Source organism: Zootoca vivipara, chromosome 2 (genome assembly GCF_965207765.1).
Source record: "Zootoca vivipara chromosome 2, rZooViv2.hap1.1, whole genome shotgun sequence".
Lineage (NCBI taxonomy): Eukaryota > Metazoa > Chordata > Lepidosauria > Squamata > Lacertidae > Zootoca > Zootoca vivipara.
In genome coordinates, this window is record NC_142584.1 from 103,808,903 (window position 1) to 103,835,044 (window position 26,142).

Below are 26,142 nucleotides of genomic sequence, written 5' to 3' on the forward strand. Positions count from 1 at the left end.
AGCAGTATACCCCTCCCCAACTCAGGCAATCTAGGATGCTATAGTACTGAAAAGCACCAAGATCTCTCTCCTGGCGCAGGTCATTGCATATGTCACCCAGGAAAGTTTCTATACCTTAGTTTCTCCCTAAGAAAGTTGGTACAGGCACAGGAATCTGAACTACATCTTCTCCACATTCAGCTTCTCTGCGCTCACTCTTTTACTTTATTAACACACATTTAACTCCTCTATCATCCAAAAATCCAGCCATCTCCCCAGCTGGTTTGCTGCTTCAAATGTTCAAAAGTTGATCTTAAGTGTTTTTACTGATGGACTGTCTAATTCAGGCATCCCCAAACTTTGGCCCTCCAGATGTTTTGGCCTACAACTCCCATGATCCCTAGCTAACAGGACCAGTGGTCGGGGAATATGGGAATTGTAGTCCAAAACATCTGGAGGGCCAAAGTTTGGGGATGCCTGGTCTAATTCTTCTTTTGCATCCCTTGTTATCAGCTTGCATTTCTTTTGCTCAAATTACTGCTCATTTTTGTTCTCATTTGGGCATTCAGCTTGTTCTACACATTTCTTATTAGACAGCCATTCCACAGAGTGTAGCCACTTTAATTTTGTTTTTATGCTAGTTGCCTCATTGGTGGATAAGGCGGGGTTTTGCTTAATAGCTTTCTATTTGTAAATCATAGGACACAGGGTATAAGGCCTGAATAAAACAGAAGCTGGTAGATGCAGCATATGAAAAAGCAGGAGGGGGGGGGTTGAGCCATTTCAGCTAGAAGGCTGCAGGTTGATTTACATATTTTAGTTGCACGTTGCCAGGCATACTGCATTTACTCTACAGGATGCTCAGCACTGTGATCGATTGTCTCAGATGTGAAAAACCTGAGTTATCCCTTAAATTATAAATTCAACATCCAGATTGATATTTGTTAGTTGGGCAATCAATTTTTTGCTGCTTTGCTTCCTATTTCCATGCAGTTGTCACTGCATGATTTTTCAGCCAAAGGACAAAAAGCTACATTTACAAAATGAAAAAGAGGGTTATCTAAATTGGGAAATCCTTCCCCAGTCTTTCTCTGACACAAAAGGATGGTTCAGGGACCAATATGAAATACTTTCATAGTGAGTCAGGCTAATGGATCATCTAGTCTAGCAGTCAACCCCAATTAGCATCCGGCCACAATTTATCACTCCAAACTGTCTGGAAGCCTTGATACTGGAATTCTAATTCAGGATATAACAGTGAAAAAAGCTAGGATGACCAGAAGGAAAGTCCATGCTCTATCATAAGCACCACATGAAAAGGTGGTGACACCATGCCTTCTGAGATTCACAGTTAAAGGGGGCCAAAGCATCAAGATGAGCACTCATAAATACCTTGCTTTTCAATCCAAAGTGTGTGGGAGGTGGTGGTGGTGGGGGGGATACGCGAAAGGAAAATACCTTATTGGAAATAGTTAAAGCAGGGCTTTGCTTTTAAAAAATATGAATCCTTACAAACCTGTCACTGAAGTATCACTCACTAAATTATTTCACGTAGATGGCATTTGGGAGAAAAATAATGCAAACAGCTGAATCATAAGTAGTAGTAAACAGACTCAGCTGAACTGGAACTCAAATTCAGATCAACCCCTTCAGAATTCCCAGGACAATCACATAGGCCACAGCAAATTACCGATTACAATGCTAGCGACTGTAATGTGCACGTGATATATATCTGCCACCAAGAGAAGGCAATGCCTGACAAAATTTGCCAGGAACCGGTTGCTAGACTGGAAAGGAGAGAGCTCTGCATCTGCGAATCTGGCGACAGGCTTCTTATTTTCAAGGGCGCCATGTGACAGGCCCACTCTGCCTGCTTGGCCACTCCCAGAAAAGGCAAACAAAACCACTCCAGAGTGAATTCCAGCAGGGATTTCAAAGGCAGACATTGCATCAGCCAGGTGTACAGGAAGCAGCTGGGATTCAGAGTCCAAAGGGCAGCTGACCTACTGAGAGGCTCTCAGAGCAAGCTCTCTTTCTGGAATCCTGTGGGAAGGATGAGCAGGAAGGAGGAGAAATGCTTCGGAGACAGAACAGGCCGCATCTGCTTCACAAAGTCTTTGTACTAGTGCTCCGGACCTGGCTGCTCTCCCAGAGATGATGCAATCCCAAGGAACAAGGTCTGCGCCAGAGAGAAGTATTCACAGCCTATGCAGATGGCAAGTCAGCCAAAAGGGATCTCTGATGAAAACACGCCCGAGCCAATCCAAAGGCAGCAGCCTCCCTTCCCCACAGCTACCCCACCCCACCATTTGGTAGAGGAAGGAATCCCACATTTCATGTCATTGCCCCCGTGACTGAGGACCGATGAGGGGAGGAACTAAGCATTTATGCTGCCTTATAATGTTTCCCACCTCAGTCTGTCTGAGGAGGAAGGGAAGGAATAAAAACACACACACAATATGGGGTGGGAAATACCCAATCCTTTCCTAACACCCTAACTATAAGCACAGGGCTCTCTCCAATCACTTCCTTGTCAGTGCAAGTCTAAACTCCCCAAACACGTACACAGCAGCTCTGCTGTGACTGGCTGCCTTGGCCCTATTCTCAGAAACCATGCAGAGACACAGCACTGGGAACCATGGCAACACGACACAGTGCAGCAATTATGGAGCCGTGGCAGCTACTCTATACTTAAGGTTCAGCCCCTACCTCCATTATAAACCTGATTTTATTCCTCCCTCCCCTTAAAAGTTACCAGCAAATGATCCTTCAGACCGATCAAACTGATCGTATATGTTTTGCAGGCTGCTGCCATGGGGGTGGGGAAAGGGCAGGGAGGGTGGAACAGTAAACTAGAAACCGTTTGGAAAATTTCAAGAGAGAGAAGTGGGATCAGCTACTTAACACAAACTCCCTCTCCCTTCTGCACTCTCTCTCATCATCTTGCAGGGTCTGACATGTTGTTAGAAGCACTCATAACGAAATTTAAGCTTGATGGTGCTGGTATGATTCAGGAGCCACAGAATCAGTCCATAGGCTGCCAAATGGACATTTAGCCCTTTTCTGGGCACCCCTAAACAGGTTTACATTTCAGTGTATCTGAAGAAGTGTGCATGCACACGAAAGCTCATACCAAAATAAAAACTTAGTTGGTCTTTAAGGTGCTACTGAAGGAATTTTGTTCTATTTTGCTTCGACTCAGACCAACACGGCTACCTACCGGTACCTGTAACCAGGTTTACATAGTCACTCACATGATTTTTGGGGTCAGCGTTCTAAGAACCATCAACGCAGTAAGTACTATGTAACAGCACAACTGGGAGGTGAATGGGTAGCCATATTCACTTCAGACAAGTTAGGACTGCATGTTGGTGAGTTACTCTGCTGTAAAGCTATGTTAATGGCTTGTGCACATCTGTTTATAGGCCTTGCACCCAGCCTGCTGCAGTATCTTTGGGAGAAATTAACTGTTTCTGGGGTCAAATTAAGCCTAAATGAGGCTTCATTTTAAAGTTGCTTAGCCCATCCCACACATGAATGCTAAGATGGTTACAGGTAGGTAGCCGTGTTGGTCTGGATCGAAGTAAAATAAAAAAATTCCTTCAGTAGCACCTTAAAGACCAACTAAGTTTTTATTTTGGTATGAGCTTTCGTGTGCATGCACACTGAAGAAGTGTGCATGCACACGAAAGCTCATACCAAAATAAAAACTTAGTTGGTCTTTAAGGTGCTACTGAAGGAATTTTTTTATTTTACTATGAATGCTAAGAGGCACTGAAGTCCAAGTATTCCAAATCCTCCTTAATTGGAACCCAGGTTTCTTACACAATCTACATACAATGTGAGTGGGCAGAAGATAGATCAAAATCTACCAGCGGATCATAGATTTAAATGACTCCCAATTTTTGTTCTTTAAGAACAAAACAACTGTTCCCACATAAATTAGGCTGCTAAAATGAAGAAAGCTAAGCAGGGCTTTTGTGTGAAAGGACTGTGAACTCAGTTCAGCTCTGATACTGAAAATCAATTCCTAGACTCAAAATATGCTCACAGGCAGTCTGTTTTCTACTTCTAATTCTATGTCTTTTGCACCTGGCTCTGGCTGGTAGATCTTGGGGTTCTTGTAAAATAACAAGCATAAAATCTGCCTACCACTGATCAACAAAGCCATGCATATACAGGTAAGAAACTCCAGGGAGTGGTACAAGCCATGTGTGGGATTGCAAAAGGCTGGGTCCTTAAACTGGTTTAATGTAAATCAGTAACGAGTAGAGACCTGCCCAAAAATGATGTCTCTGGAGTCAGACATAGACCTCCACTGTAGCAGCACTATGCAGACTACTGAATGTTTCCAAGGCCAAAGAAGCACTGAAGTCTTTTTGGCCATTTAGTAGGCTCAAAATCATGCCAACAAAAACTTTACAAGCCAAAGCTGCAGTAGGCACCAAAAGGAGAAGATGGGAAAGCCTCCTTGAAAGCGCAGTGTGTGTTCCACGAGTAACAAACACTCCTATGAGCTGCTGGCCACAAAAGCAATTCGTATGGTGCCAGGTGCCATGGCTCTTCCTCCCTCCCAAGGCTCATTTTCAGCCGAAGTGCATTCCCTCTCCCTCACCCAGTGGCCTCTTCAGGTGTTTATTAGTGTCAGTTTTTCGCAGAGCTGGAGGCCATATGGTCAAGAAGGGCCATGCCTACAGGCTTCACTAAAATCAGATTTGGTATTTTCATTGAGATGTGCCCTGGAAAAGCCAGAACTAGCTTCCCTAAGCTGAACCAGAGAAGCTGAAATAAACATACAGTACAGTGGAACCTCGGGTTCCGTACCGTCCTCCTTATGAACGCTTCGGGTAATGAGCTCCACTAACCCGGAAATAGACGCTCCTGGTAGTGAACTTTGCCCCGGGATGCAGAAGTTGCGTCACAGCCGCAGGAGGCCCCATTAGCGAAAGCGCGCCTCAAGTTAAGAACGATTAAGTTCATATCCGGAGGTACCACTGTATACAGTATAAGGGTGGTGCAACTGTTGCAAGTACTGTACATAATTGTATACAGTAATACCTCGGGTTACGAACGCGATCCGTTCCGGATCGCAGTTCGTAACCCGAATAGTTCGCAAACCGAACGCGATGGGCGCCGCCATTTTGCGCATGCGCAAAGCGCGATTTTCGCAATTTTCGCGCTTTGCGCATGCGCAAATCGCGCGATCGCGCGTGTGGCTTGTGCACGCGCGCGCGGGGCGAAAACACTTCCGGGGTTGCGCAGTTCGTAACCCGAACTGTTCGCAAACCGAGGTGGTCGTAACCCGAGGTACGACTGTAGTGTAAAAAAGCATCCCCACACAACACCACTGCCATGGCTAGAACAATTCAGGAACCTTTTTAAAAAAGCTTTGGAGATCATGAAAGGATAAACACCTAGCCAGATATTCACATGAGAAAAAAATGTGCCTTAAAAATGCAAAGCTTCCTGCTCCTCTCAGCGCCCCCCGTCACCCAAGAAGATACCCTTCCGCCCTGGAATGAAATGGACTAGGCCAAAAGCTGTATTAAGGGAGTAGCAGTTAGGGGGGGGGAGCAGATATTGCTACACAAAAATAATCACCTCTGCCCAGCCTTAGGTTAAAGGGCAACATTCTACACCACTCCCTCCAGTCCACACACCCACTTTATGCATTTTCCTCCTTGTCAATTATATTTCTGTATATTCATACAACTAAAGATAGGTAAATACAAGAGTTAGTAAACAGTATTATCTACATCCCATGACCCTGGAAATTTCCACTAACACTAGGATCACCAACGTCACTTTTGTTATTTCTCCTAATTTCTAAAAATGTTCTGAGGCTCAGACTTCTATGATCAGAGCAAAGGCTCTGCGTTTAGCTATTATATACTTGCAATTGCAAGGCTGGAACTGTAAGCATTTTTAAAAATAGCTATGCCTTCAAAAGAATGTCTGAATTACCTCTTTATTCTGCTTACTAGTACAGGAGCAGCACAAAACATATCACTACAGAACAGGAAAAAACACTCAGTGGTTAAAACAGAGAAAAGGAAGGCCCACGAACATGAGATCTGATTACTGGTTTTTAGCATTTGCTGACTTCTGAGGAAGCATAGAGAAGCTAACCAAAGCAGAATGCCAACTGAGCAGAGGCCAATGTCCGAACTACAATGTAAAAAAAGAGGGAGAGGGATAGGCCTGGTTGCATGTGATACTTAATTTGTGAAGTTCCTTAATTGCAACATAGCTTGCTTGAGAATTCTATGAAGACTTTGGGGACATGGCGACAACCATTCACGGGAGGTTAAAGGAACAATGAACAAAAGGACTTTTGACTTCCATCTATCAACCAAGCGAAGCCAGGTCTATTCTTAACATGTCAGGAACTACATTCTTAAGGTCACAACAGACACTGCCTAAACTGGCACGTTTCAAGAAAGGGGATATGTGATCTGGATAGCAAGAGAGAGGCAGGTGATTTGTCTGAAGAGATTTGCCAGCAATGACAGATCACATGCAAGTGTGACCAGTCAATCCTGTGAACAAGGAGAAGGAATACAGAGTTGCAGGTCTATCAGAACTACTGTATCACTACGGTAGATGATGAGGGTAGAAAGCAAAGAAAATGTGTGAGTTGGGAGTTTGTGGGTACCCCCAAAAAGGCTGGTTCTAGCAGACATTGTGGCATGACAAGAAGTGCCTTTCTGCCCATTCTGTGGTGATAATTTTGGGGTGTACCCCTTATTCAACATTGAAGATCAAGGCTTTCAGACATCCAGAATCTACATTTTATGCTGCTGCTGTTTTCAGCATCATTATCCTATCTCAGAGAGGCTTTCTGAAATTCACAGCAACATTAACAACACTCCCTCCTTAAAGTAGCACGTGCCTCACAGGTCATGGGCATGACAGACTGCAGTCAGCATTTGAAAATTGCCAGGCGCCAGGCATATTTTGCACCTGGCTATCAGCCACTTGCGACCAAGTGAAGAAGCCCAGGCACCAGGATGGCAACTGACGTCTCCACCATCTGAGGTACCATATTTTTCTGTGTAGAAGACTAGGGTTTTTTCCTTAAAAATAATGTCCAAAATTTGGGGGCATCTTATACATGGATAGATCTTTCCCCATTTTCTTAAATCGGAGTCCCCCAAAATAGGGGGTGTCTTATACATGGGGGCGTCTTATAGAAGGAAAAATATGGTACATGCCAGGGGATCCTTGGATCTTGACTGTTCTCACATACTACTATTACTACTACTACTACTACTACTAATAATAATAATACCGTATATTCCCGTGTATAAGACGACTGGGCGTATAAGACGACCCCCAACTTTTCCAGCTAAAATATAGAGTTTGGGATATACTCACTGTATAAGAAATATGACCCGGCATATAAGACGACCCCCAACTTTTGAGAAGATTTCCTGGATTAAATAGTAGTATTATATGCAGGAATATACAGTAATAATAATTTATTTATACCCCGCCCATCTGGCTGGATTTCCCCAGCCACTCTGGGCAGCTTACAGTATATATAAATTATTTTTAAAATCAGACATTAAAAATTTCCTGATACAGTGGCACCTCGACTTAAGAAGGCGATCCGTTCTGCGGTGCTCTTCGTAAGTTGAATCCTTCGGTTGTCGAAGCGTCCATTTTGCGCATGCATGAAGCGCGATTTTGCGCTTCTGCGCAGGCGTAGAAACGCGTGGGGCAAAAAGACTTCCAGGTTTGCCAACTTCGTAAGTCGAAACTTTCGTAAGTCGAGTCATTCGGATGTCGAGGTACCACTGTACAGTACAGGGCTGCCTTCAGATGTCAACAATGAATTCTATCCACTGTATTTTATCTGCACAATCAGAATGAATTTCAGGAACTAAAAGTTGTATTGAAAAATACAACTTTTGAGTTGTCTGGCCCCAAAATGGCAACTAGGTTTTCTGTTTTTGTTACTGTAACCCTGGTTTAAGGAGCCATTTGGTTCCTAGCTTATATATCTGAGGTTCTGTATACCTGAAGGAGCATCTCCACACCCATCGTTCAGCCCGGGCACTGAGGCCCAGGGCCGAGGGCCTTCTGGTGGTTCCCTCACTGCAAGAAGTGAAGTTACAAGGAACCAGGCAGAGGGCCTTCTCGGTAGTGGCGCCTGCCCTGTGGAACACCTCCAATCAGATGTCAAGGAAATAAGCAACTATCTTACTTTTAAAAGACATCTGAAGACAGCCTGGTTTAGGGAAGCTTTTAATGCTTAATGCTGTATTGTGTTTTTAACATTCAGTCGGGAGCCACCCAGAGTGGCTGGAGAAACCCAGCCAGATGGGGGGGTATCCTGGAGACTCCCAGCAAAAAAGTACAGATTCTTCATTTACACTCCCAACTTACTGATTTCTGAAGATCTTGACCAAAGGCTTATTCTTCATGACTCTTAATCCTTATGCAAATCATTCCAAAGCAACTCCCAAGACTGGGAGTTTAAAACATACTGCATCTCTGAATTTTACTAGTTTAGTGTCAACATATTCATATATATGGTTCAAGGATATATACCGTGTTTCTCCGAAAATAAGCCATACCCCGAAAATAAGCCATAGTGATAGGCAGTTTAACCTTGTAGGTTAAACTGTACCATACTTAATAGAGATAAACTTTATTTCGGCCATAGGCCCATAATGTACTGCAACCAAGAATAAAACAGTATAAAACCGACATACATAAAAACAATCAGACAAATTAAAAACATAAAAGAATCAGAACAATCAGGCAAAATTAGTTCCTCATACAAGGAACATTGTACAACTTTTTTAAAACGTTTCAAGTAGTTTTATGGGGTTTTTAGCTATGGTTAAAACGTTAGTGCATTGCAGGCCATCATTTTCCATTACTCAGCTCAGAAGGTTACTTGAATGATGTATCTTAGTGTCAGTAGTCGTAAAGTAAGTTATGCTGTTTTTTGTAAGAGAGAACTGAAATCAAATATCTTGCTACAAGTAATGTTTTGGTCGTATCATCATCTTGCAGCAGGTATGTTAATTGGGTCTCCAGCGGTTTGTCCGTGATTTCCAGAATTAGAGGGTACAAGATTTTAGTCCGAGCGGGCGTATGCAGGGGGCAACAGAACAGTATGTGGTAGAGGGATTCTATTGTTCTGTTGTCACACGTGCATAAAACTGAGATTTGGCCTTTGGAAAACCTGTGCCCCAGGACATTGGATGGGAAAACATTAAATCTTGCTTTGGTGAAGGCGAATCTGTGGGCTGCGACAGAAAGAAAAGACAGGTACGATGGAATCTGATGCGTGGGCTGTATGCCTTGATTCAGCGGGGAACATGTTCCACCTCCCGTTATAATATTTTGATGGAAATCATAGTTATCTAGTTTTTGAATTATAGTTCTTTTGGCTGAGGGAAGATCTAATTTCAATAGGTCCGATGGGAACAATCCGTAGGACATAATTTTGGAGTGGATTTTTTTTGCCCAGGGACTAACAAAGTCGTCTCTCCAAAGACATTGAATGAGATGGTGATTGGGCAATCTATGCCACAAGGACAGCCAATAGCAGAAAATATGCTTCCATAAGGAGTTTTCTAACGAGGGAATTTTAAGTTCAAGGCGAATAGCTGCATTGCTCACGCACTGGGGCAATTTCAAAAGGCGTCTCAGAAATTGGTTCTGAATTGTTTCTAGGGGCGCCAGATTTACTGATGCTCCCCATAACGGGGCAGCATAAGCCATTGTCGCCACCACTTTAGCTTTAAATACCTTTAAGGCAGATGGTACATGTAGAGCCCCTTCTGAAAAGAAGAAACGCAGTAATGCGTTCGAAAGGGCTTTGGCCTTGTTTTGGAGGTAAGCAATATGCGCTTTCCAGCCCATGTTGTGTTGAAAGTGCACTCCCAGGTATTGAAATTTTTGAACTTGTTCGATAGGTTTCCCATCCAACATCCATTTGTACAACTTCCGACTTCTGGAAAAAATAAGCACTTTCGATTTAGATTGATTTATGGTAAGGAGGTTAGATTTACAGTACAAAGCAAAAATCTTAAGTGCCCTCCTTAAACCGATTCTAGAGAACGAGAGTATCACAGCATCGTCAGCATACAGCAATAAGGGGCAGCGGTAATCCGCAAGGCGAGGAGCGTGGATAGCTAATTGTGACTCGGCTAGAGGTGTTCTCATGTCGCTTATAAATAGATTGAAAAGATAAGGGGCTAAAATGCACCCTTGTCGAACTCCTCTGTTGATGGGTACGGAGTTTGTGAGGTCACCAGTAGGTGTTATTCTCACCCTGGCGGTCGTCCCATCGTGGAGTTGGGTTATTAGCCACAATAACCTTCTATCAATGCCCCAATGGGCCAATTTTCCCCATAATAGTTTTCTGGGTATGCTGTCGAACGCGGCCTTCAAATCTATGAAGGCAGCACAGAGTTGGCCCCGCTCAGAAGAAGAGTATTTCCGAGCTAAGTGGTATAAAATTACTGCATGGTCCGTGGTTGAACGGTGAGCTCTAAACCCAGCTTGTTCTGGGCCGATGAGATGGAGTTCCTCTGCCCACTGGGTCAGTCTAGTTAACAGAAAACGAGCGTATATTTTCCCGATAATCGACAGGAGACTGATGTTTCGATAGTTTCCCGGATCATCGGGGGGGCCTTTTTTGTGTATTGGGATGATGATGGCCTCCTTCCACGTTCTGGGCACGAGACCAGTAGCATTAATTGCATCAAAAGTTGCGGCAAGTAAACCATACTTAATAAAAAAAAGTAAGACATCCCCTGAAAATAGGCCACCGTGTTTGTTTGTTTTTTGAGGAAAAATAAATATAAGACGGTGTCTTGTTTTTGGAGAAACACGGCATATATCCTCAGTGCATTCGTTGTTTTCTCTCTCTCTCTCTCTCTCTCTCTCTCTCTCTCTCTCTCTCTCTCTCTCTATATATATATGGAAACAATGCACTGAGGAAAGGCTAAGCCAGAGAAAAGGTTTCTGAACTTGCTTCTAATGAAGATCTGCCTGGCTATCCAACATTCATTCTTAACTATATTTGGTTATAGGAAGCTGCTTCCATCGCATCAGGAACTGCTTCCATTCTGCAACTCCTGCAACTGGGGCCCCAAACACACTGCCTCCACTGACATGTTCCATACCTATCACACACATCCCCAATGCAGCAAAATCCCTACATTAAAACAAGAGTCATCTGCTCTGTCAGTTTTTAAAGCTCCGACTCATCTGCTTCCCTCTTTCTCTTTAAGGCTAAAGCAAGCAAGCGAGTAAAGACCTAAGAGTAAAGACCTAAGAAGAAAACCTAACTTCTAGAGTCTCAGGTAAGCAGATTTTACCAAAGATCTTTCCTGTATTCTAAAGGGAGACATTTTGCTGCCTAGAATCAGTGCGTTCTTCCAGGGGAGAAAGGGAGCTGCAACACTGCTAGACAGAGTTCAGCTGCTGCAACGCAGCTGCTACTTGTAGAAAAGGCTACGGATTTCCTCTCATGCCTCCAAAACCAGCAGATCCTACTACTAATCTACTTCCCTACATTCTCAGACATAGTCTCATTAACTGTTTCTTCATCCAGTCAGAATATGCAAGAGGATCTCCAATCTGCAATAATCAACATCTTTAGCTTACATAGAAGTCAAATGTCCCACTTCAGCTTAGCCATTGCAGAAAACTGAAGGATTCTTAACACCTAAGCTCACACGATTTTTCCTGGAGCAAGGGTTTACACAATGTTGGGAGAGTCAGACAGGATTTCAATGATCATGTCGTGGGAAATTATGAAGCTCTTACAGATATTCCAGTAACTACCTGCCCTGTCTGGAAATCCAACTGTTCATTCTAGTGGTCTGCAACATCAACACAATTAGCAAGCTGGTTCACTTACAACCATATCAGTGCAGAGGCCCTTTCAAAATGCTCTGAAAACTTTAAGAGTGATTTTTGACCAAGAGCAGGATTCCAGCATTTATGGAATATAAACCAAGCAAGTAAATGCAACACTTCAAAATCCAATTCCTGAAAGTAAATGGACAATAGATGTAGTTCAGATTCACCCTAACAAGTCTGTACTGAATGTGCAATACAAGTCATCAGGTCTGGTCCTTATGGCTTCTTGCTGCTGACATGTGTCAGTGAACTAAGAAAACTAACTTTAAGACATTTAAGAAATTAGGAAGACAGAAGTTAAGCAGAACAGACACTAATTACATATACAGTGGTACCTTGGTTTGCAACAGTTTTGGATTACAACCACATCAAACCCAGAAGTGTGTGTCCCTTTTTTGGATTACAACCCCCACCCCACCCTTTTTTTTGAGGCCCCATTGGCGAAAGCGCGCCTTGGGTTACAACCTGTTTTGGTTTACAACCAGACCTCCAGAACGGATTATGGTTGTAAAGCAAGGTACCACCGTAAAGGTAATAAGACTGCAAAGTAGGGGTTTCCTCCCTCTGAATGTGTGTAGATAAACTATCCTTCAAAAGCCAATGTTTCCAGTGAAATAGACCGCTGTGCCCAAATTCTCATGCTGCAATAAATTAAGGTGCCAGGGGACTATCTTCTTTTCTGTTATGAACTACTATACTGAAAGATGCAGTCTGGTTAACCATTCAACTACGTAGCATTTAAAAGGAGGGAAAGCACTTTAAAGATATTACAGGTTATAACTGAAGACTAGGGATGGATTGACTATGGTACAGAGCTGTTAAACGCCTGACTTTACTAGAGAAACCTTCATGCCCTGGCATGCTATAAGTGTTAAGGTGGAGTGCAGCATGTTGGGATTTGTAGTGTATACTAGCCAGCAATGCATACCGGTACTTAAAACAAGCTACTGCAGATCCGCCTCTGACAAGTTTTCAGTGCAACCACCCCTCTGACTGGACTTTGCTACAATTTACCAGGCTATAGATATATTATACTCTCTTTTTAATGTCTGCGTGGGAAACCTATGGTCCTCCAGCTGTTTTGGGGACTACAGGTCTCATAATTCCTGACCATTAGCCATTCTAGCTCATGTCCAACATGTGGAAGGTCACAGGTTCCCCATTCTTGATATAGGACAGAGGTTCAAGCCTCAAGTTCTCTCCAGTTTCACAGATTTCCCCCCACATATGGAGATGTACAGTCAGATCACCAATATTAAGTCACTGAAGAGTGACTTATCTTCAGAATTTGTCAGCAAGCCACTGAAAGAATACACCACAAAAATACTATTCATAGTACATATTTAATTAGAATAAGGGGCAGTTTTGTGGTAAACAAATTCCAAATAGTATTTTACTTTCACTTTAGTAGTATTGTACACACATAGCATGAGACACTGAGCCCACCCAAAGAAAGGTATGACACCACAAAATTGCAAAAGGAGGAAAATACTACCCCCATTTCACAGAAACAAGACTTTTCCAGAAAGGTGAAGCTAACAAAGCTGGGAAGTGACCCAAATTTACTAAAAGATCAACAGAAAAACCTAACTAAAAAAACCAACAGAAGTTTTCAGCACCCAAGATAATTCTAGTTTTTAAAACTACTGACTATCAACTGATGTAGTTCAACTAGCACAAATCTGTGTACAAAAGATTATTTCTATTTTATCAAACCTATTTCAGTCATAGCTTAAGTCAATTAAGAACAGATTGAAGCTAATCCGAAATAAGCTATTCTTAACACCAAAGCAAGTGTCCAGTCAAGGTTGGCATCACTTAAAACCAGTACAAGTAATATTATGAATTTTAGGTTTCCATTCCAACCCAACTTACCTGGGTGGGAATAAGGTCATTGAACTCAATAGGATTTACTTCTGAGTAGATATGGTTAGAATTGTGTTGTAAGGTACTAAGTACAGTATCAAGAAATGAGCCCCATCACTGCTGCCCCATCTCCAACTGTCCTCTTAACAATCATAACTGCCGCTGAAACACATTTGATGTGAAAATATCAGGTAGGTACCGTATTTGGCAACTCCCATGACAACACAGTTTACAGACTTTCAACATGCATTCAAACAGACTTGGAAACACAACTCAAGTTTATCTCCAGGTGCAAGCCTGACCTAGGTTGTAACACACGACAGACAGGTCAGGGCACCCAAGGAGTCCCCAAAAATATATTTTTAAAAAACAGAAGATACATTCAAACTACTGGAGGGTTCCCACAACTCTCCACTTCATCCATGAAAATGTTTCAAAACAAACTAGGAAATTTAGCCCACAAGCAATCAGGGGGAGCAGCATTTATAGCATTTATTAAAACAAGTGCCTACAGTAATATACACTGCAGTTCAACTGATGCAACCAAGAACATAGACCCCAGTAATCTTCAGTAAGCCACAATTTCTCTACTTTATATCCCAAACTACGTGAGATTTATGAACTACTATGCCATAGGGTTGAAGGGCAATGATGATAGGATGAAATGATCATTCAAGTATATCAGACATCTAGGGGAAGAGCAGAAGTAACACAGATGTGACAATTTGTGACAAGGAACAAAGTGAAACTGACTGAAATGTGATACCACTCATCTACTTGTGTCTCAAAAACAATAATTTAATACCTGGTGCTGGTATGTATATTCTTCGCCCCCCTCTCCACAACACATCCAACTTGATTTATACATGGTAAAGGAAGTTATACACTGGTCTATAGCATTAGTATTACCAGCACTTATCAGCAACAGCACTAATAGTATTAGTAAATTAGTCCTGGACTATAGTTCACAGAAAGTATAAACAAGAATAAAACTGACAATGAGGGTTAAAGGTGTAGTTTCCTCCTCCTGCCCCTCTAAAAACGACCTACTTTCTGGACAATCTTATAGCCTGCCATAGGTCTACAGCAGGCATCCCCAAACTTAGGCCCTCCAGATGTTTTAGACTACAATTCCCATCTTCCCCGACCACTGGTCCTGTTAGCTAGGGATCATGGGAGTTGTAGGCCAAAACATCTGGAGGGCCGCAGTTTGGGGGTGCCTGGTCTACAGCATAGGACACAAATCTGGATAACATAGGACTTTCCAAATGTTATAAGATTAGGTAACCTAGAAATGAATTTTGTTTCCCAGTAATGAGGAACCCATATTATGAAATTTCAAAAACGTTCTTGTGACCTGCATCTGAGGAGTGGTCCACATGGCTAGGAGCACTCTTCATGCCACACTTTCTGTGTTATATGGCTCAAAATATCCATTTTCTAGCCCAGGTTTAGCTGACAATTTTGTCATGGCATAGGATGCAATAGAATCTAACTGACACACCTTGAGGTCCATGGGCCCTGAAGGACTAACAAGAGTAAACTTGTCTTCATCAAAAAACAGCAGCAGCTACAGCTTTAAACATGAGGTGTTGCTTTTAGTCACTCTTGCATAATTTCCTAAAGTTGCATTCAACTAGCAACTTGTCAGTTCTTCGTTTCACTCTTTCAATCCAGAGAGAGAAAGGCATGAAGATTTTTAAAACATTTCAGAATAAGAAATGCTTGAGCAGCTTTCACATGGCTTTCCATCATGGGTGTACCCAGCGAGGGGCGGGGGGGCAGCTGCCCCCCGCAAAGCAAAAAAAAATAAAAAATCACCGTAACCCACACCTTTTCCCTCCGAAAACTGAAGGGGAAAAGTTGCTGCGGGTTATGCCAGCGACAGGAACGGGGGGGGGGGGAGAGAAGCAGCCCGAAATCGGGCTGTTTTCGCCCCTCTGCGGCTGCAGCCAGCAACAGGAACGTGGGGGGGGGGGAGAAGCAGCCCGAAAACGGGCTGTTTTCGCCCCCTCTGCGGCTGCAGCCAGCAACAGGAACGTGGGAGGAGCAGCCTGAGCTGGGGGGGCAGACGGGAGCTCCATCCTTCCTTCCCCCCTCTTTCTTTCCTTTTTTCTCTCTCTCCCTCCCTTCTCCCTCTCTCTCTCACCCACCCCTTCTTTCTTTCTTTCCTTCCTTCCTTCCTTCCTCCCTTATTTCTCTCTCTTCCCTCCCTCCCTCCCTCCCCTCTCTCTTCCCCTCTCTTGCCCCCCCCGTTTTGATCCTGGGTTTGATCCCTGCTTTCCATGCTCTCCAGCAAATTTCATATCTGGGGCTATAGTATGAATGCACAAAAGCCTCCACTATATAATACATGCCAAAACAAACTCTTTTAGTGGTAAACAAGTTAATCTGCACATTATAAATTGATTGAGCATACTATAAAAGCACTGACTAAGTAACTGTTGAATACTGTCAGTGTGGAAAAGGGAAGGAATCCTCCCTAATTAGAATAGTGTTAAACTTCCACCCCTGGTTTTGTTCAGCCAGAAGGTTTAAAAAAAAAAGCTGTGGTTTTCAATCCATCTGTATGTACAGAAGTACACTTTTCTCAGTTCTTCCAGATAAAAAGGACCAGGCCTAGTGAAATGACATTAAAGTTTCCCCCCCCCAAATTTTCCTCTGCTATGATGGCTTGTAAGCACTCACTAACCGTTTGCAATCCATATGCTAGAAGCAACTGCCAGAGATTGCCATTCCTTTGGGGTACTGAAATACCTCAGAAACAGAGAAATCCCTACTCTACTATGGTTCTAATGAACAAGCAGTAAAGCAGAAGGAGATATAGATAGATGAAAAATATTCTTCTTTGAAAATACACTACCACCACATAAGTCCCATTTTTTTTCTCTGAAAGAGATTTGTTAAACCAGCTGTTAGAATAACTGAAAAGCCTGATATTTGCTAATTAAAGTATTCAAGACTGGGTTCTTAATTTTAAAAGATTCAAGCACAACATTTAGGCTACCCCTTATCATTTATCTGGGATAAGGCATCAGTGCAGCAAGAACCCTGGTAATCCAGGCTCAAAAATAGTGAAGAACATAGAAAGACTGTAAAAACTTACATTGCCTAACTTTCTATTTTTAAAAGTCACACAAATTAGATGTACAGGAAGTGAGACTATAAGCAACTGTTTTTGTCTTCAGCAGGGATGCCCCCCCCAAAATAAATGAATTCCAGAACTCAAGGAATCCATTCAAGTGCCTCTTCTGCACTAGTGTAGTCCCACTGTCCATCAGAGAAAATTGCTCCAGAATTGTCCCTAATATGAATAAAATTTGCCTGGACAATGACTAACTTTTCATTTTCTCAAATCCTATGTATTTATTTTCAATTGTTAATACTTGAAAGCCTGTTCCTTATCTGTTAGCTATTATTCAAATTGAGTAGCCAACCTTTATCAATTTCATTCAGTTCCTCCACCTAATGGGGTAAGCTCTTTGCTAACACCGTTCCAATTAAAGCCATTTGTTCAATACTGGTTTCTATTGCCCTTATGTTTTCTACAAGTCAACATCCCCACAAAACTGCATTGTTGTAGTGTTATTGCAGTCTGGCTTAAGGGACCAAAATGTGTGCTACATAACATACAAAGGTCACCAAGCATCTTAATGCAGGCAACCACACCAGTGTGACTTACAAACTGAAATTCCATTTGATAAAAGGTGTGAAATTGGGGACAAAAGTGCAATTCCATGGATCTTGACTGTTTTCACACTCTAATACCACATTCTGTAGAATTCTATCAGTTATATTTTATCTGCACAATCATAATGAATTTCAGGAGCCAAAATGCTTTTTCTGTGCAGCCTGAACAGGAACAGTGAACAATGTTAAAGTTAATTGTTGTAGCTTGTCTTCACTTACCCCACCCCACTGCCCTGCTCACAGTTGTGAAGACTACAGTATTCTTACATCATGAATGGTCCATGTCACCATTTAAGCAAAAGAAGTAGAATATATATATGGACTGTTCCTGGATAAAGTTCTCAAAGTTCTTAACCTAGATTAAGGTTGTCATCTGTACAAGCCAGATATTTAACTAATAATCAATCACAGTCAGTCCATCATTTGAAGAAAAAAAAAGACTTTAGAGCCATCTTTCCTCAAAATAGCAACTACATGTAGACATTCCATTTTGGTGACTGCAACATTGGTTTAAGGAGCCATCTGCCCCCTAGCTTATATATCTATCTGAGTTTCTAACAACAATTATGATGTGACAAAATAATGTTCTGAATGAGAAAAGGAATGACTCTACGAAAGGGGCATCAAACACAAGTAGGTTGAAAGGCTCAGCGGATACTCAGAAGCCACATGCTCCCTGGCATGCTCCTTAATATACTTAAGCTTCTAATTTAGAGGGAAGGGAGCAAAGAGTTGACTGATAACAGGGTATCCCAGCCTTGAAAACAGTTTAATATTTTCTGTGGAATACAGAAGAGGAGCTCCCAGGCCATGTTGAAGACCAATGAAGGATCTCCCTACAATTACCGTAATTCTGTTTGTATCCTCCTGAATGGAACATGCAGTCATTAGCTCCATTTCAGTGGTATTCAGAAATGAAATTCAAGTGAATACTAAAGAACTTTGGGCACTGCTCACTGACAAGCTCAATGGTCTATTGCAGTTGCTTTGGAGCAGGGAACAGGTGGCACACATTTTTGCCTTTATCTGCTGCCCTTTGTATTGCTTTACTGCTGTTTTTACAACCAGTTAGGAAACTATCATCAAACTGCTTACTCTGGAAGTATTATTTCCAAATGAGCTCAACAGAATCACTCTAAAAGCCACTTCAAGGGTTACAGTGGTCTTCAGTATCATAGCTAAAATTAATAGAAAAGCACTGTAAAGTTTTTTTTTAAAAAAAATTGTAGCATCTGAGTCAAGCATTTTCTAGCAAAAACATTCATTTTCCTAAAACCAGCTAATACCCTTGACACTCAAGGTGCAGAAACATCAATAATTTTATCAGGATTCCTGCAACTGTGTGACGGGAGGAGAAAACCAGCATGTATGGTTATTAGGGCTCCTAACATTTTGGGTATCAGGAATATGAGTTATTTTTTCAGTTTTACAAATAATATTTCTAATTTCAAATATACCGTACTGTTCAGATCATTTTCAATATGAGAATCATTTGTACTCAGTCACTCATTGTAGGATAACACTGCCTAGCACAGCAATACAAATATCTTTCTTCATAACAGAAATCTGCCAAAATGAGTTGCAGCCTAGACTTAGGTGTTAAAGCAGCTCTGCGGGTTAAAAAAAACCCACTTTTTAATATGAAAGACTCTGCAGCTTCTTTTTGCATTAATGTCATATTATGAAACCAGGATGCAATTTTAAAGTGTCATAGTTTTCAGTATAAACCATCACAAATGCCACCCCTTAATGTAGGCAAATCGTGCCAGATTATTCTGGTGTTTAAGGAACATTTTCAGGGGTGTTTAACATCTATTCCAGGGGTTCTCAAAACCACAATCCTAACAGCCTCCACCAAAACCAACCAAATCAGAGATTTAGCAAGCATAATCACTTAAGTCCTAGTCAAATGGATCAAATCATGGTTGAGGGGAACACAAGATGTGTAAACATATAATGGCACTTGCAAGGAAAGCTCCCCTCCCCCTCCATATTGTCAGTTATGGATATTAGGCAACTGCCCATGTTTTACCAACCAGAGGAGGGCACCTCAGCACTCTTCTTACTCCCTGACAGAGCCAGCACGCAAGACAATGTCAAGGAGGAGCTCTGTCTTCCCCTTACAACTGCCAGTGTCTCCTTAAGAAAGCCTGCATCACAATGTTTAACCATGGGATTAGACCAGGCATCCCCAAACTTCGGCCCTCCAGATGTTTTGGCCTACAACTCCCATGATCCCTAGCTAACAGCTAACAGTGGTCAGGGATGATGGGAAGTGTAGTCCAAAACATCTGGATGGCCGACGTTTGGGGATGCCTGGATTAGACTATGGTGACTAAGATTTCAGGAAGCAAGTATATTAAAGCACCACAATACTTGAGCAGGAGCAGGTATTTATAAGCACTAGAAATAGACCACTGTTGTATTGTACTTATACGGGGAAACAGTGTACTTGTTGTAAACCTGCCTCAAGCAGATCCATGTATGCTTTGCCCAGGTACCTATGGGGCCATTCTTTCTAATGGGCTCTGCTGCCACTTGCAAAATGTGTCATATTTTGACTGCACTCTCTGAATGGAAAATCCTCTCAGCGCTAGGAGGCTAGTGTCTGCTGCACACACCCATTGCACAAAGCAGAAATTCCTGTCAATAAGGCAAATGGGGCCCAGGCAATGTAAGGGGAGGAAAGAGACCTACAAACAATAAGCAAAGCATCTGGCTCGCTGATTTACTGGAAGGGAAGCTAAAGTCAGACAAACTGTACTCGCAGTGCTGCATCTCCCACTTCAGAAAGGCTATAAAGGAGACAGGCATCCCTGGGTATTCAGGCCAAATCCTAAAAGCAGTCCCAAAGACTGTGACACAGGGATGGGTGAAAACTAAATTTGCATTATCCTAGTTGAAAGCTTGCATGCCTGAGAAAGAAGAGTCCCCTCTCAATGCATGAACCAGCTATCTCCTAAGTGCAGCACTAATGGAGGTTGTGCTGCTGCCCTTCCCTGGAGACAGCAGCCAACACTACTGAAGCTTCTCACGTAGCAACCAGAGCTCCAGAGCCAACATTAGCTGCTTGTCAAGGCTCTGAACGTTCACCCACAGGATCCAAAGCAAAGCAACAACCTCGGTCACCTCTGCGCTGCAAGACATAGCTAGCAAAACCGACTTCCTGGGCCAGCTGGAGGGGGGGAGGGGGAAGACTGCCTGATGTCACCTTCATAGGTGAAAAGGGAGAGTCCTGAACGCCATTAAGGAAGTAGTACGTCTTTGTCTAGTCTGTAACCCATATCCTCAAGTGTCGACAGCTCATTTGGAAAACATTTTTGCAATCAGGCCTATGTCTTTACTGCCAAAAATCATGGGTTTTGAGGCCATGGCCCCATCCCCCTACAATACAAAACCAATTCATTGTGCTGCCCACAGCCTCTGCCTGAGTGAGCCTTAAATACTCCAATTACATAATGGGCCAGGGAGAGAAACTGCAGGAGGCCACACTGCAAGGGCCATTATCTCCTTAAAGTAACACCAACCTCAGCAAAAGGAATCCCAGTAGCATATTTTGCTCCATTCTGCAAAAAAATCTCCCTGCTGCCTGAAGTACAGGAGACCCCACTGGGTAACTGCACAGACCAAAACCTCTCACAGCTAGGTACCTCACAAGGAAGACGCTCCTGACATTCTCTAACCCCACCAGCTACTTCCCAGATTACTAAACAAACCATTCCCCAAAACTGTAAAAAGGATTTTTGTCTCAGTACAAGGGAGCTCTGTTTCAAGTAGCAGGCCACTGGCACCCCAAGGACAAGCTGCTAAAGACAAGAGTGGGGGGAGACTATGACGACCTTGCCCACAGCACTATTATTGTGTTTACAAGGGGCTGTGTTACCAATTAAGATGCAGAGATCAATGCAAGAAAACCGAAAAAAGTACCCTGATAGAGCATACACGTCAGACAATGAAAAAGTTGGGGGAGGGGGTCCATACTGCAGCCTCCAGCAGCAGGCAAGGGAAAAGGAGAAGAGGATTATTAAAGTGCACCACCATCGCCACACAAGCACCATGAGAAAGCAGAAAATGCAGGTCAAACACCTCCTCCCCCGTTGCCTGAAGGAGCCAGCAAGTCAGAAGCAGACAGCCGAGGAAAGGGAGGGGGCGGGAAGGGAAGGAGCAGCAGCTCAGGGGAAGCTGTTTCAGCACATGGAGGAGGAGGGGTAGAAGCAGAGGGGAGGCAATGGTGAACTCACAGAGGAGCACAGACGGGCGGTCGCACGCACACACACACACACCCTTTCCTGGCAAACAGCTGCTTTGAAGTGGAAGCCATCGTCCCAGAAAGGGATTTTCCCACATTCTCACAGTAGGCTTTCCACAGAAGATTTGACCGGCTACTTCCCCACCTCCAGCACGACCCTGCTCCACACACACACGCACACTGCACCGAGAGAATCCTGCCTGGGAACCCGAAACAGGAATGAATTCAGAGGTTCCTTCAAACACCACCCCTCCCCCCACCCATTCTCTCCCTCCCACAACACACACACACACACACACACACACACACACAGGCCACTCTCCCTCCCACCCTCCAGCACCAGACACGCAGGTTCGCCATGACGCCCCCGCTCTCCTCCAGCGCCTGGCACCAGGCAAGCTCACCCGCACCCCCCACGGCGAGGAAGGTGGGGGATGGGTGGGAGCGAAATGAAAAACAGACCCACCACCTTCCCCACCCCCACCCACCCCGGCTTCACTCCCTGCTGGAAGACCTCGGCGGGGATTCCCACTCATGGACGCACCCCCAAACTCTCTCTCTCTCTCTCTCTCTCTCACACACACACACACACACACAAACGGAGGTATATAGAAATATACACACACACCTATGCACCTTTGGAGGCATCTGGATGTGAAGAGAGGAGTGCGTGTGAATGTATGTGTATAGATATAGATATATAGATATATATGCACACACAAATATTTATATATATACACACATCCACACACACTCCTCTCTTCACATCCAGATGCCTCCAAAGGCGCAGAGAAACCGGTGTGTCCAACGCAGGCCAGGGAGTGTGACCTCTTTCTTTCCCCTCCACCACCAGCACCCCAACGACATGCGGGAGAGGCCCCACTTCCCCTGGAAGAGCCAGGCTGAGGTACTTCTCTCTCTCGCCCTCCCCACCCCCCACATCCCTAAACCCCCCACAGCAGGGCAGATAATGCATGGAGAGAGTTCCGGGGCAGCTGGAAAGATACGGGAGCTTGAAAGGAGGCGGTGAGAGAAGGGGCTGGAACAGAGGAAGGACCACCGAGAAACAACCCCTCACCACCACCACCACCTCCATAAGTTTCCCGCCCCTCCCCCTCCATGGGTCTCTTTCCCACCCGCCTCCCGCCTTTTGAACGGATGTCCCATCTTCACCCCACACGCCCCCTTTTTCCTGCTCCTCATTTGCCTTAGCTGACCTGTCCGGCCCGTTGCCCGGGCCCCCGGCACTAGGCCCTGCTGGGCGCCACAGTGTTTCCTAGGCGGCAGGCGGGACCGAGAACTCAAGCTCCACAGAGCAGCGGCCACGGCCCCTCCCCCTCCGCGGCACCAGCGAACAGCCAACAGCTCCTCCTCAGCAGGCCGGGCGGAAACGGCACTGAGCGCACGGGGATTCCCAGCGCTGGCGCCAGGGGCGCCCCAGGCACGCCCACCGGCCCTACTCATTGGCCGGCTTTTCCGCGCGATCTCCACCCCCCCTCCTCCGCTCTTCCTCCCGCCCCCGCCTCTCCCGCCTCCTCTCCGCCTCCTATTGGGCCCCTTCTCTTAGGGCTGGCGGTCGCTCCCACCCCATCCCCCTGTAAGCCCGAGCGGCCCCAGCCGCCGTCAACTTCGCAGAGGCGCTGCTCTATTGGTTGTTGGAAACGCCACTCGGCTTCGCGTCGGCCTGAGCCAGGGCTATAAAAGCAAGCGCGGCAGCTTTCCCCAGCTCAGAGCAGTGCGGGTGCGGTGGGTGGACGGGTTCCATAATAGAGCTCTGTACAGGTAGGTAGACTACGGCCTGCCGTAGTCTAAACAAAATAAAAAATTCCTTTCAGTAGCACCTTAGAGACCAACTAAGTTTGCTATTGGTATGAGCTTTCGTGTGCATGCACACTTCTTCAGATACCTCTATAGGGAGGAGAGCGAGAGAAACTGTTCAGGGCAGTTCGGCTTCTGCCCGCGCCTCTGCGCACGTGGGTCTGCTGCTCTACGTGCTCAAGGGCGAGGCAATCTTCCGATTGGCTAGCTTTTAGCCAGTCCCACGTGGGGTTAAGTGCTGCTTGGGGACACGTGGCATGGGAGCGGGGAGGGGGAGGGGCCGGGCTCAGCGCTGGCTCCGGAGGGCGCTTCTGTGCATGCGCGCCGAAGAACCTGTCTGGGAGGAAGAGCTGGCTGCAACACGGCGCATGCACCCTCCTCCTGGGTGGCTGGGCTGCGGGAGGGGGGGTGACTGCAGGGGAGATTCGCGCCAGGAAAGGGGGTGTGTGCTAGGCTGGAAGCGCTCTCGTTACTTAGGGCAGGTTAGGGCTCGCACTGCTGCAGGATGTAATGCTGGCTTTGCCAGTAAGCCCTATTGTGGCGGCGGCGGCGACCCTCTCGTCTTTCCACCGTACGCCTGCTGCCCTCCCCACGCCAGGATCGACCGTCTTTGCCTGCTCTGCATCGCCTCGCGCTCCCCCGCCCCCCGTGATCTTGTAGCCCAAGCCTATAATGCACATATTTACTCGGTGCCCTGCCGAATTGGCCGGGATTTGCTCCGAAGTAAGCGTGCACAAGATCCGGAAAACCTAACCATTTGTAGCTTACCCTGTCCACCTTCTTCTACTCTATAAACATTGGCGGTGCTGTGCAGTAATTTCATCCGCCGCTCTCCTTGCGCAGCCTGAATTTGGGCGTACCTCCTTTTCTAACGTCCGTCCGCCCTTTCTCACAATGCTTCGTGTCAAAATGAGGAGCAGCGCTGTTTAAAGAAGGGAGGAAACGCGTGTGGAGAGAGATCAAGACCAGTTCTGGACCAACAATCGAGTAAAAAGTGATGGTCGGAGGAGCACCCTTCCTGTTGTGTCGCGATGGTCTTAGGTGCTCATTGCAAGTGCTCAATCACAAATAGTCCCCTTTGCCTGCTGACAATATGTTATCGCAGAATTCAGAGAAAGCCCAGTATCACATTTTGCAGTGCATTAAAGCATATGCTGCAGTAAATGTGTTAATCATTAAGGTGCCACACAAGTCTCCATTGTTTTCGCCGCAACAGGCTAAAAGGGCTACGCCTCTGGAAAGTCAAGATAGTGGCTGGCAAGTCCTCCAGAGCTGCCAAAGCTAAGAAACAACATCGATTAGAGTGATATACAGTAGAGGTACAAGGTTTAGAGGCTGGGGTACAAAACCAGGACTCCTCATGGGCAAAGATGGAGAATGTGTGGACTTGCAGGTGCTGTGGGACAACCGCTCACCTTGTCTATGACCTTTGGCTGTGCTGGGTGAGGCTGATGAGAATCCTGCCTACACCTGCAAGGCCACAGGTGTGTTAAAATGAGCAGCGTCCATCTCTGCCCATGAGGAGTCCTGGTCTCGTACCCCAGACTCTCTGTACCTTATGTGGGTCATACTCTGATATCTATTCTTGATCCGGGTGGGCTGTTTGCATTTGAAGAGAAGCCGAGTGTGGCCCTCTGGTCATCTGAAGTGTCTTTCTTAGATACATTTGCAGAATGCAGTTCCACGAAGTATTTTTCTCAGCCACCATCTCTCCTGTGTCTGTGAAGATTTGTTTCCCACCACCCCTCCCACCTCCCCCCACTTTGGGAGCCAGCTAAACAGACCTGCGTCTGCTGCAGAGCAGGAAGCTGCGCAGCCTGATTCTACGCCGAGCTGCGTGTACCTAACTAAGCCTGGCAAAATTAATGAGCATGCCCCTGGCTGCATGCATAGTTATATTTTCGTCCCTCTTTTCAGACCGGGATTGCTTCCCCAAAATGGGTCAGAGCAATTAAAACTCAGTACACAACGCCAGCGATGGGTGCCAAACAGAAATGGCAGAGGTGCGCAAATTAAAAGGCACGTACGGGGAAGGTGCTGGTGGCAGGGGAGGAGAGAGATCTGCTTGGCAATGCCAGGAAAAGGCGTGCGATTCCCTTTTGCTGTAGATTGTGCTGGGACAGAGGTGGCGTAGCTATCCAGCAGCTCTGGGTTTGGTGGGCACTGAGAGAGGGCCTTAACCTTCCCTCTGCAGTTGCTGCCACGAAGGAAAGGAGATCCTGTAGCAATGCCAACAAGGACAGGGAGAAAAAAGTGGGAACTGCAGGGATATGTTGCAATGTGGAGAACTCCAGTTTGCCAGTAGGGTGTGTAGATGAACATATATGGTGTTCCATATTTCATACACGGTAAGAGCAATCCACCTTTTTGGTTTTCTAGCAGAGCGGCTGTTTTTTTCAGAGCTACGTGACTCACAGAAAACCAGATGACTTTTCCCATGACTCTTATCTGCATGTTTGTGTGTGTGTGCGTGGAACTTTACCTACTAAATATCTGCTTTGTCACTCAGCGGCAAGTCCTGGCCGCGTGTCACCTCTAAACTCAAGACCCACGAACCTACAGCCTTGTATTTTTAGTTCTTAGCCCCTCCAAAACTCCCTTCCCCATCTCAGTATTCCCTGCCTGCGTTTGCAGGATGTAGTAACAGT

General features: G+C 45.0%; 1 protein-coding gene across 7 annotated transcripts in view; it reads right to left on the minus strand.

Moving 5' to 3' along the window:
• Positions 1-23,078, minus strand: part of SETD5 (SET domain containing 5) — a 65,194-nt gene extending 42,116 nt beyond the window's left edge. For 3 of the 7 annotated variants that reach the window (XM_088662667.1, XM_088662665.1, XM_088662662.1), the window contains exon 1: positions 22,894-23,071. The gene's annotated coding sequence lies outside the window, so the exon portion shown is untranslated. Of the gene's footprint in view, positions 1-22,893 lie in introns of all 7 variants that reach the window. The other 4 variants (XM_088662666.1, XM_035106904.3, XM_088662664.1 and 1 more) reach the window with 4 other exon arrangements.
• Positions 23,079-26,142: the final 3,064 nt, after the last annotated feature.